Source organism: Lolium rigidum, chromosome 4 (assembly GCF_022539505.1).
Source record: "Lolium rigidum isolate FL_2022 chromosome 4, APGP_CSIRO_Lrig_0.1, whole genome shotgun sequence".
Taxonomy (NCBI): Eukaryota; Viridiplantae; Streptophyta; class Magnoliopsida; order Poales; family Poaceae; genus Lolium; species Lolium rigidum.
In genome coordinates, this window is record NC_061511.1 from 189,846,719 (window position 1) to 189,860,712 (window position 13,994).

The following is a 13,994-nucleotide window of genomic DNA, read 5'->3' on the forward strand; positions in this document are numbered from 1 at the left end:
TAAGTAAGAATGTATTAATTTATATTTTTACTATTTTAATTGAGCGTGCTAAAGTTGATGGCCAGATTGAAGGTGTAGTTTCCCATTTGGTTAATGGGGTCTATCTATTCTTCAGTATGCCGATGACACAATTCTATTTATGAATCATGATTTGAAGATTTGAAAAAAGCACGAAACCCGAAGTTAATTCTATCAGCATTCGAGCAGTTGTCGGGTCTCAAGATTAATTATCATAAAAATGAATTGTTTTATTTTGGAGATACCAAAGATGATGCCAACCTATATGCCGAGCTATTCGAATGTGGGCTTGACAGTTTTTTATTTAGCTATCTTGGCATTCCGATACATTATCGGAGGACGTTTAATGGAAACTTGTTGAGGAAATATCATAGATTCGATTATTTCCCATCAAGATTCTTTTGGTAAGGGAATAGTGAGAGTAAAAAATACTGGTTGGCAAAATAGAGTGTTGTTTGCCGTCTAAAAGATCAGGTGGACTTGACATTCATGATCTTGAGGTTAAAAACAGGTTCTTGCTAGGTAAATGGTTGGCTGGGTTGTTAACTAAGGATGGTGTATGGAAACAACTATTGCGAAAAAAGTATGTGGGCTCAAAAGTAATCTATCAGGTTCTTTGGAAACTAGGTGATTCACACTTTTGGGCTAGCATTATGACAACTAAGAAGCACTTTTTTCCATATGGTTTCTTCTCGATTAGGAATGGATCAGAGATACGGTTCTGGGAAGATAAATGGTTCAGAACAACCACTCTTCACGACCAATATCTAGCCTTGTACAATATTGTTCGACATAAGGGGGATACTTTACAAAAGGTGATGGAAACTTCTCCGCCCTCTATGATGTTCAGGCGTGATCTTATTGGTCCCCGACTAGCTGCTTGGAATGATTTGCTATAGAGGTTAGCTTCAATCCAGTTGATACAGGGAAATGACGAATTCCGTTGGGTCTTACCAAGAATGGTTCATTCTCGGTAAGCTTCATGTATAAAGTGTTAACTGGACCCATTCAACCGATTGTCAATAATAAATCCATCTGAAAGATGAAGATATTCTGAAAACAAAGGTTTTTTACATGGTATCTTCGTCTGGTTGTGATTCTTACTAAAGATAACCTTGCAAAACACAACTAGCAGGGTTGCACGAAATGTGTATTTAGTCACGAAGAGGAGACAATAAAACACATTTTCTTCAACTGTCGGGTTGCTAGGTCTAGATGATCAATCATTCAGATAGGTTCTACCTTATAGCCACCTCGAAGCATTGCGAATATTTTTGGCAATTGGCTAAATAGAGTGGATTCTAGGTTTAAAACGCTTATCATAGTGGGCGCGTTTGTTGTTGTATGGTTGCTTTGGCTATATAGAAATGACAAGGTTTTTAATGATAAGAATTCTTCTCTCATGCAAGTCATTTACCGGTGTATGGCTTTGCTCCATTCATGGTCGCCGCTTCAGCAATTGGAGGACCGCGACCTCTTTACGAAAGTGTCTACATGATTGGAGACTACGACCAAGGAGTTTATTTTCCAACATGGGTGGCTGCATAATCGTTGGATTGCAGCCAATGTAGACTAGTTGGTTCTCTTTGTTTCTTTTGCTTATGCAAGTTTATGTCTGTTTTTACTTGCTACTGGAACGGCTGTGTGCATCCTTGCTATGCAGAGGTTGGGTGTACTGCTTAAAAGTATTTAGTAATAGTGCGCCCTTGATCGAAAAATATTTCCACTATTTGAAGAGGAATGCTATTTCTATAGGTGGTACAGTCGATTGAGAACTAACTTCGTTCTAAGTCAGATAATTAATGTTATCAAATATCAGTTGCAATCCATATTGCAACTCATGACTATCACGAATCACGAAGCAAATCTAATGTCAGAAACATTTTTCTTAGTTTCATCCACACTTGCAACAGAAAAATTCTCAGTTGCAACTTTTAACTGAAATTTTTTAGTTGCAACTTAACTTGCAACTTATACACGCATCACGATGTAATCGAAAGGTATATGACTTGATTGAGCATAAACTTAATTCTATGCTAGCTAAAAACTAGGAAACCGATTTTTAAATTATTTGAGAAATATTATGTTTGAAAGTCGACTAGATTGTTCACAATCTGGTGTTCACTCACCGCCAAACGCCACCTGCCTCACCCTCATGTCATTCTTTCGACAAGTGTCACCTCCGCTACCACACTTCTTGTCATTAACACACTCTTAAACATTGTTCCATTGTCTTTTTGTTGTTAATGTAAAACACAATCCATAGTACACACTCAGACGCCCACAAATATGCTCCCACACAACTCTATGAACGCATGCACACACTCTTTAGCATAAATGCTCCACTATTAATGAAAACATGGCTTTCCACTGAAAGAATATTCAGTCTTTTTATAAGACACCAACGCGTTAAATATGAGGTTTGATTCCTGGTGAACTAGAGACACCACTTTATCATATCCTAACTACTTCCTACATGGACCACATTACATAGTGGGCTCAGATGTGTGGCTTGGCCAAGCAACAATTGTAGGAGTATAAAGACACAATAGTCGGCAAGGAAAGGGGATTAAACAAAACTGAAGAAACTAAACTACTCTCCTTTCTTTGTCTTCCCGTTCTTCTCCAACTCCTCTGGATCCCCTCCTTTTGGTCTAGCAGCTCACCATAGGTGCTATTGTGTACATCTCATGTCACGGCTCTCACCAGTGGCCACAGAATATAAAATTTTGGTTTGAGAGCTAGATCATCTTCCACACACAAAAAACCCCATAAAGAAAGCCCCCCTTCGTTTTGAGTTGATCCCCACAAATTTCATCTAACTTCCCCCACAACATTTCACTGATTCAGTCGTTGTGATTTCACCCAATTTTTTTCCCTAAAGACATCTCAAATATCACCTCAAAAGAATGTCCCCTAGTTGACCTAATTTGATGGAGGCGATGGGAGTTGCAGCGATGATGACATTGGGACTCCAAGTGCAGAATGTCCATATCACATGCATTCACTTTATCCCTAATAAGGTAGCAAAAGAAAAGGAAAATCCATAATAGATCATGAATTTGTTGTCACTATTCCATTACTAAAAGCATGCTACTCCATCTAACACACACATCACCCCACACACGCTCTTGCATAGATGTTGGATCAGAACAAATACTTAAGAACGAGGTACATAATATGCATCTATCAATAAATCTTACACATAATACGATCATATCTCATATCACAATATCATAGAATAAGGATCCACCACATAAGTACTACAAATATGGCCATAATCATGTGAGGCAGCTCATATGGCACTAAGAACTATCAAGAACATGAGAGAAATAGATCAAGCTACTGCCACAAACCCGTAGTCCAGAGGTGGGCTACTCTCCCTTGATCATGGTGATGATGATGAAGACGTTGGAGAAGGTGGAGATCCCTCCGACGGTGATTCCGGTGGAGTTTCCCCCTCCAATCTTCTCTGATGCATCCTCCGTTTTCGTGTTTCTGTCTTTCTGTGGCTCCCTCCTCCCGAGAACTCTTCGGGGCCATATATAGTGATTTTTAGGAAAAAATACGTCGGTGGGCGAAAAGATCACACGATTTGGACGATCGACGGCCAAAAGAGCACAGGTGGCGCATCCTACATGTTTGGGCGCGCCACCTGATCTCTTTTGGGCCTTAGGTTTATCCAGGTGTGCTTCCAGGTCCCAGGGTGCTTCTCCCGATGAAAAAATGACGCTCCAAAAATCCCAGGTCAATTTGACTCTGTATAGGTCTCTGAAAATGAAAAATACACAAAACATGGTTTGCCTGTTCGGCAGAGTTATAAACCAAATAAAGGGGATCATTGGTAAATCCCCATAAATCAATGTAAAACATGGTATTATCATCATATATGTTGCAAATATGTGGAAATTCAATATGATAAAGGACAAAGTTCATGTATGTATTTTACATGCATCAACATCCCTAAGCTTAACCTATTCTCGTCCCAAGAATGAAGGTGGTAAAACTAACATGAACTTTGGAGTTTATAATATATAGCTTCTAAATAATCATGCAAAGTATCACAAGGTTCAGTCATTAAAGAATGACAATAAGTAATATAAACTCATCAAGTGATAACTCTTACATTCTACAAAGCATGCATAATAGTAAATATCATTGTAAGAAACATGAATGATAAGTAATATGAATAATAAAGAATGCTTAGGAGAATCCTATAGAATTCTTGGAAGACTCTTTGTCCTCTCTTTCTAGGAATATTTCTTTTGACTCTTGAACACACGAAAGTAAGCTAGGAATGCATGTGCTAAACCTCAAACAAAATAAAAAGTAGAGAGCATAAACATGGTTTTGAGTTATGCTATTCATGTCAACAATAATAATAAGGATGGTGTACCAAGTATATCATGTATGAATATATCTATGTGTCATGAGTTTGACCTCTTATGAGTAAGTGTTGTCTCATTTTCTTGAATGCTAAGGACCACACCTCTCGTTACCAAGACCTTTCAACTTACATGTTTCAACCAAGTATCGCAATGGGGTACCTTCATTCCGCCTGTACAAAGGACCAAAGGAGAAGTGTATCTCAACTATAGGCCATCCATACCGGGACAACATGAACAACAGAGGTTGAGCATTCTCTCTAACTCTCTCTCACTTTTTCTCATACTCGTTTTTTCTTTCTTTTCTTTTCTTTTCTTTTCTTTTCTTTTTCACTCTTCTTTTTCACAACTCCTTTTCTCTTATTTTTTCAATCTTCCTATTGAGGATGCTCGTTGCTGAAACTTTCACCATGATTAAGCATGCCTTCAGTTAGCGGTCCATTGCTCTTCTCTAACAATGTATGCATAGTTGTTTAAAATAACCTCCATTCATTCCCACAAGAGTTAGCCATCAACAAAACAAAATAAATGATGATCAACACATGGTGCGATACCCCAAAAGGGCAATGTTGAAAGACTTCCCAAGTAAACATGGTACGGTTTAGCTCATCACTCATAATCAGTAAAACCCACAACATGCATAGTGGTATTTTCCTTCCACACCTTACTTTCTTATGAGCTTTAAATTACAGAAAAATGATATTTTCAAAAGGTTGGAGGCAAAACACACACATTATACTTGGAATAGCAAGTGCTATATAGGTAGGTATGATACGTCCAATTTGCATCACTATTCTATATCATAATTTGCTGTTATTCATTGATATATTTCATATTTAGAAGTGATACTTATGTTATTCCATGTATTTTTTTTTGCATGTTTGATGATTATTGGAGAATTAACCGCCGGAGCCAGGAATCTGTTGGAAAAAGGACCGTCAAGACACAATATTTATGAAGACCAACAATTCCCAACAAAGATACAAAAAAATCATATATTTCCAGATGACGGAGAAAGCCAGGAGGGGAGGCCGAGATGGGCCAGGGGGCTCCAAACCACCCCTAGGCGCGGGTCCACCCCAGGCCGCGCCTAGGCATGGTGTGGCCGTCCTAGCCCACTTATGATGATGCCCCCTCGCGTATTTCAACCCCTCGGGAAACCTAAGATCGGGGGAGCGATGAGAGAAATATTTCGCCGCCACTACGGGGCGGAGAACCAGAGAGAGAGAAAAGCTCTCTGGCAGGCTGAAATCTACCGGAGAAATTACTTCCCGGATAGGGGAGATCGTCGCCATCGCCACTACCATTGAGCTGGATCATCATTACCGTCATCTCCACCACCATTACTATCATCACTGCCGTCTCCATGCCGTCTTGCAGTAACAAATTGGGTTTGATACTTGTCTAGTTCATAGGGGAAACTTTCCCGGTGTTGATTACTCCTTGTAGTTGATGCTATTGAGTGAAATCATTGAATTAAGGTTTATGTCCAGATTGTTATTCATCATTATATCACCTCTGATTATGATCCATATGATGTCTTGTGAGTAGTTCATTTAGTTCTTGAGGACATGGGAGAAGTCATGTTGTTAGTAGTGGAACTATGTTGAGTAATATGCAATGATTTGATATTTAAGTTGTGGTGCTATTCTTCTAGTGGTATCATGTGAACATCGACTACATGATACTTTACCTTTATGGGCCTAGGGGAATGCATCGTGTATTTGACTAGTAATTGTGGGGTTGCGGGAGCGACAGAAAGCCAAACCCCCGTTAGGAAACCGGTGCACGAGGGAGTGTAGGATCTCAAAGTTTAAGGCTGTGGTTAGATTTATCTTAATTACTTTCTTGTAGTTGCGGATGCTTGTAAGAGGTATAATCACAAGTATATATTAGTCCAAGTATGGGGTAGTGCATTAGCATAGATTCACTCACACAACACTTACCAAACCATTGAAGATTATTCAGCTTTGTGAAGCGAAAGTACTTGACGTGATTCCCGTTTGTCCTCAGGAACGTTTGTTCATCATAAGTAAAACAACTGGCTTGTCCTTTGCTCTAAAAAGGATTGGGCCACTCGCTGCAATTATTATTACTTCATTTTATTTACTCATACTTTATTTATCTGCAATACCAAATACCCCTGCAAACCTATTTGCTAGTGTTTACAGTGAATCCTCGATCAAAACTGCTCGTCAACACCTTCTGCTCCTCGTTGGGTTCGACACTCTTATTTATCGAAAGTACACGATACACCCCCTATACTTGTGGGTCATCAAGACTATATTTTCTGGCGCCGTTGCCGGGGAGTGAAGCTTTATTGAAGAGTGGAATTGGTAAAGGTAATTTTTACTGTAAGTGTTGTTTTTATTTCTGTCTTCTACTGCTTATTTCATTATGGAGGCGTCTCCATTTGATTCCCTAGTTGGGATTACTACTACCACTGTAACGGTAGTAGATGAGCCACCCCAAGCTCAGTTGGATCCTTTTAAAAAAGCTATGAAAATTGTTGAACGTGTTATAAATAACTGCTATTTTGGAGATGGAACTGTCCTTCCGGGTGATCATTTACTCTTTATAAATGAATTATGCGAGTTGTTCAAGTGTGCAAGTATCTCAATGGACCAAGTTAAGAGGAAATTATTCTCTTTATCACTTAAGGGAAGAGCTGCGGAATGATATAAGATGCTGAAGAATGGCCGATCTTTTGGATGGGAGGAAATTGTACCTCTCTTTTATTCTAAGTTCTATCCTCCAAGTGAGATTCATAAAGATCGGAACCAAATATATAATTCTGGCCTCAAGATGGAGAGAGTATTGCCCAAGCGTGTGGGAGATTGAAGTCACTAATGCTCAAATGCCCCATTCATGAGCTCCCCAGTAATATTGTTATTAATAACTTCTATGCGAGGCTTTCTCTTCATGATAAGGATTTATTGGATGCTTCTTGTTCTGGATCATTTACACGTATGAAGGAAGAAGCTAAATGGGATCTTCTCGACCGCATTCAGGAAAATACTAAAGGATGGGAGAATGATAAAGGAAGAAAGTCAGGTATTAATTATGATTATGAATGCATTGAATCTTTTATGCAAATTGATGACTTTCGTAATACTAGTGTTGTTTATGGTCTTGATTCTCAAATTCTTGCAAATTGTTTTAAGGATTTTGCCTCTTATCTTGATGTTCCCAAAAAGGAGTGGAACAAGTACCATGCACCTTATAAAGATATTGTTAATTGTGTCCCTGCTAGAAATATTGAAGTTTGTACTGTTGATCGTGTTTTGCCTGAACCTTATATTGAAAAGTACCTTTCCCTATCAAGGTAAGAGAAACATTCTATTATAACTAGTGTGATTGATAAAAGTAAAAAGAAAACTATAGAACCTAACGAACAAATAACTATTGAACCTACGATAGTAATAGTAAAGGACTTGGTTACTGAAAATGCAGAAGATGGACATATTATATTTTGTGAAGATGCTTCTAATATTGTTTCACATCCTATTAAATCCAAAAAAAACTAGTGTTCCTGTGATTTCTGTTAGAAGAGGTGATCATTGCTATTATGGTTTATGTGATATTGGTGCAAGTTCTAGTGCTATTCCTTATGAGCTTTACAGGGAAATTATGCATGAAATTGGTTCTTGTAAACTTGAAGAAATTGATGTGGTTATTCAGCTTGCTAATAGAGAGACCATCTCTCCGATTGGTATTATTAGAGATGTGGAAGTTTTATGTGGTATGATGAAATATCCTGCTTATTTTCTAGTACTTGGTTCAGCTGCTAGTAAGACTTGTCCTATAATTTTTGGTAGACCATTCTTGAATACTTGTGGTGCTATTATAGATTGCAAGAAGGAGAAAATTCTTACTGAATTTGATGGAGAGTCTTATGAGTTTAATTTTTCTAAGTTTGCTAAAGCTCCTTATAAAACTGAATTGCCTAAAGAAGATTTTAGAGTTGAACAACTTTCTTATATTGTTGTTGCTCCTAACAATGCGTTGCAGCAATATATGGAGGATCACGAAAGTGAGGTCTTTATGGAGGAAATAAAGGAAATTGACGAGATTTTTCTTCGTCAACTGGAGATGCTTAAGCACGATTTACCTGTGGAAGACTTGGGTACCACGCTACCACCCAAGGAGGATCTGGTTTTTGATTTAAAACCTTTATCTGATGATCTTAAATATGCTTATATTGATGATAAGAAAATATATCCTGTTATTGTTAGTTCTAAACTTTCAGGACAGGAAGAAGAAAGATTACTGGGAGTATTGAAGAAGCACCGAGGAGCTATGGGATAAACTCTTGATGATTTTAAGGGGATTTCTCCTACTATATGTCAGCATGCTATTAATATGGAACCAGATGCAAAGCCAGTTGTTGAACATCAACGTTGTTTAATTCCGAAGATGAAAGATGTGGTAAGAAATGAGGTATTGAAACTACTTGATGCTGGTATTATTTATCCTATTGCTGATAGTAGATGGGTTAGTCCTGTGCATTGTGTCCCTAAGAAAGGAGGAACTACTGTTGTGCCTAATGAGAATAATGAACTTATTCCTCAAAGAGTAGTAGTTGGTTATAGGATGTGCATCGATTTTAGAAAAGTTAATAAAGTTACTAAGAAATATCATTATCCTTTACCTTTCATTGATCAAATGTTAGAAAGGTTATCTAAGAAAACACATTTTTGTTTCCTTGATGGTTATTCTGGGTTTTATCAAATTGCTCTTAAAAGCAAGATCAAGAGAAAACCACTTTTACTTGTCCTTATGGAACTTATGCTTATAGACGTATGCCATTTGATTTGTGTAATTGATGGCGTGTATTTCACACGTTCGTTGGGCAACCCCAAGAGGAAGGTATGATGCGCACAGCAGCAAGTTTTCCCTCAGAAAGAAACCAAGGTTTATCGAACCAGGAGGAGCCAAGAAGCACGTTGAAGGTTGATGGCGGCGGGATGTAGTGCGGCGCAACACCGGAGATTCCGGCGCCAACGTGGAACCTGCACAACACAACCAAAGTACTTTGCCCCAACGAAACAGTGAGGTTGTCAATCTCACCGGCTTGCTGTAACAAAGGATTAACCGTATTGTGTGGAAGATGATTGTTTGCGAGAGAAAATAGTAAAACAAGTATTGCGAGCAGATTTGTATTTCAGTATTAAAGAATGGACCGGGGTCCACGGTTCACTAGAGGTGTCTCTCCCATAAGATAAAAGCATGTTGGGTGAACAAATTACGGTCGGGCAATTGACAAATAAAGAGGGCATAACAATGCACATACATGACATGATAAGTATAGTGAGATTTAATTGGGCATTACGACAAAGTACATAGACCGCCATCCAACTGCATCTATGCCTAAAAAGTCCACCTTCGAGTTATCGTCCGAACCCCTCCAGTATTAAGTTGCAAAGCAACGGACAATTGCATTAAGTATGGTGCGTAATGTAATCAATAACTACATCCTCGAACATAGCATCAATGTTTTATCCCTAGTGGCAACAGCACAACACAACCTCGGAACTTTACGTCATCGTCCCGAGTGTCAATGCGAGGCATGAACCCACTATCGAGCATAAGTACTCCCTCTTGGAGTTAAAAGTAAAAACTTGGCCGAGCCTCTACTAGAAACGGAGAGCATGCAAGATCATAAACAACACATGTATAATAACTTGATAATTAACATGACATAGTATTCTCTATCCATCGGATCCCGACAAACACAACATATAGAATTACAGATAGATGATCTTGATCATGTTAGGCAGCTCACAAGATCCGACAATGATAGCACAATGGGGAGAAGACAACCATCTAGCTACTGCTATGGACCCATAGTCTAGGGGTAGACTACTCACTCATCACACCGGAGGCGACCATGGCGGCGTAGAGTCCTCCGGGAGATGATTCCCCTCTCCGGCAGGGTGCCGGAGGCGATCTCCTGGATCCCCGAGATGGGATCGGCGGCGACGGCGTCTCCGGAAGGTTTTCCGTATCGTGGCTCTCGGTCTGGGGGTTTCGTCACGGAGGCTATTTGTAGGCGGAAGGGTAGGTCAAGAGGCGGCACGGGGGCCCCACACCACAGGGCCGCGCGGCCAAGGGGGGGGCCGCGCCGCCCTATAGTGTGGCCCCTCCGTGGCCCCTCTTCGTCTCTCCTTCGGACTTCTGGAAGCTTCGTGAGAAAATAGGCCCCTGGGCTTTGATTTCGTCCAATTCCGAGAATATTTCGTTACTAGGATTTCCGAAACCAAAAACAGCGAAAACGACGAATCGGCACTTCGGCATCTTGTTAATAGGTTAGTTCCGGAAAATGCACGAATATGACATAAAGTGTGCATAAAACATGTAGGTATCATCAATAATATGGCATAGAACATAAGAAATTATCGATACGTCGGAGACGTATCAAGCATCCCCAAGCTTAGTTCTGCTCGTCCCGAGCGAGGTAAAACGATAACAAAGATAATTTCTGAAGTGATATGCCATCATAACCTTGATCATACTATTTGTAAACATATGTAGTGGATGCAGCGATCAAAACAATGGTGATGACATGAGTAAACAAGTGAATCATAAAGCAAAGACTTTTCATGAATAGTACTTCAAGACAAGTATTAATAAGTCTTGCATAAGAGTTAACTCATAAAGCAATAAATCAAAGTAAAGGTATTGAAGCAACACAAAGGAAGATTAAGTTTCAGCGGTTGCTTTCAACTTGTAACATGTATATCTCATGGATAATTGTCAACATAGAGTAATATAACAAGTACAATATGCAAATATGTAAGAATCAATGCACGGTTCACACAAGTGTTTGCTTCTTGAGGTGGAGAGAGATAGGTGAACTGACTCAACATAAAAGTAAAGAGAATGGTCCTTCAAAGAGGAAAGCATCGATTGCTATATTTGTGCTAGAGCTTTTATTTGAAAACATGAAACAATTTTGTCAACGGTAGTAATAAAGCATATGAGTTATGTACATTATATCTTACAAGTTGCAAGTCTCATGCATAGTATACTAATAGTGCCCGCACCTTGTCCTAATTAACTTGGACTACCTGGATCTTTGCAATGCACATGTTTTGACCAAGTGTCACAATGGGGTACCTCCATGCCGCCTTGTACAAAGGTCTAAGGAGAAAGCTCGCATTTTGGATTTCTCGCTTTTGATTATTCTCAACTTAGACATCCATACCGGGACAACATGGACAACGGATAATGGACTCCTCTTTTATGCATAAGCATGTGGCAACAATTATTATTCTCATATGAGATTGAGGATATATGTCCAAGACTGAAACTTCCACCATGAATCATGGCTTTAGTTAGCGGCCCAAAGTTCTTCTCTAACAATATGCATGCTCCAACCATGAAGGTGGTAGATCTCTCTTGCTTCAGACAAGACGGACATGCATAGCAACTCACATGATATCCAACAAGGAATAGTTGATGGCGTCCCCAGAAACATGGTTATCGCTCAACAAGCAACTTAATAAGAGATAAAGTGCATAAGTACATATTCAATACCACAATAGTTTTTAAAGCTATTTGTCCCATGAGCTATATATTGCAAAGGTGAATGATGGAGTTTTAAAGGTAGCACTCAAGCAATTTACTTTGGAATGGCGGATAAATACCATGTAGTAGATAGGTATGGTGGACACAAATGGCATAGTGGTTGGCTCAAGGATTTTGGATGCATGAGAAGTATTCCCTCTCGATACAAGGTTTAGGCTAGCAAGGTTATTTGAAACAAACACAAGGATGAACGGTACAGCAAAACTCACATAAAAGACATATGGTAAACATTATAAGACTCGATACCGTCTTCCTTGTTGTTCAAAACTCAATACTAGATGTTATCTAGACTCTAGAGAAACCAAATATGCAAACCAAATTAGCAAGCTCTAAGTATTTCTTCATTAATGGGTGCAAAGTATATGATGCAAGAGCTTAAACATGAGCACAACAATTGCCAAATATCAAATTATCCAAGACAATTTAGAGTTACTACATGTAGCATTTTCCAATTCCAACCATATAACAATTTAACGAAGGAGAAACTTCGCCATGAATACTATGAGTAGAACCTAAGGACATATTTGTCCATATGCAACAGCGGAGCGTGTCTCTCTCCCATAAAGTGAATGCTAGGATCCATTTTATTCAAACAAAACAAAAACAAAAACAAACCGACGCTCCAAGCAAAGTACATAAGATGTGGCCGAATAAAAATATAGTTTCAGGGGAGGAACCCGATAATGTTGTCGATGAAGAAGGGGATGCCTTGGGCATCCCCAAGCTTAGACGCTTGAGTCTTCTTGATATATGCAGGGGTGAACCACCGGGGCATCCCCAAGCTTAGAGCTTTCACTCTCCTTGATCATATTGCATCATACTCCTCTCTTGATCCTTGAAAACTTCCTCCACACCAAACTCGAAACAACTCATTAGAGGGTTAGTGCATAATAAAAATTCACATGTTCAGAGGTGACACAATCATTCTTAACACTTCTGGACATTGCATAAAGCTACTTGGACATTAATGGATCAAAGAAATTCATCCAACATAGCAAAAGAGGCAATGCGAAATAAAAGACAGAATCTGTCAAAACAGAACAGTCCGTAAAGATGGATTTTATTAGGCCACCAGACTTGCTCAAACGAAAATGCTCAAATTGAATGAAAGTTGCGTACATATCTGAGGATCACTCACGTAAATTGGCATAATTTTCTGAGTTACCTACAGAGAATTAGACCCAGATTCGTGACAGCAAAGAAATCTGTTTCTGCGCAGTAATCCAAATCTAGTACTTACTTTTCTATCAAAGACTTTACTTGGCACAACAAAACTTAAAACTAAGATAAGGAGAGGTTGCTACAGTAGTAAACAACTTCCAAGACACAAATATAAAACAAAATACTGTAGTAAAAACATGGGTTGTCTCCCATAAGCGCTTTTCTTTAACGCCTTTCAGCTAGGCGCAGAAAGTGTATCTCAAGTAGCATCGAGAGATGAAGCATCAACATCATTACCAGCGGTGTTGGGAGTTTTATCAATTTTAGGCCTATAGTAATTCTTTGGTTTAGGCACCTTAGAGACATACATGAATTTTTGCTCCTTACCCACATAAGCTTTCTCATTAAATTTAAGAGAAGAAAAAGTTGAACCCAATTTTCCCATAGCTTTTTCAAGTTTACCAATTCTATGGGTTTGATTATCATGGATAGCACAAGTTTCTAGAGTAGCAATTCTTTCATTAATTCCTCCTAGGATTTTATCAAGTTTATCAGTATTATCAAGTAATATTTCCAATTTTTCTCTATGGTTTCCAATTTTTTCATAACATCCTCAAGGGAGGTTTCACTTTTAGTTTCATTAACAGGTGGTGTTCCAAATAAACTCCCAATAATGCAACTAGCCTCTAAAGCGGGAGCACCTAGGAAGTTACCCCCCGCGAGACAATCAAGAACATATCTATTCCAGCTAGAGATACCAACATAAAAATTCCTGAGTAGGATAGTGGTGGAGTGTTTCTTAGTGCACCTATTATGGGCATCACTAATTCTATACCAAGC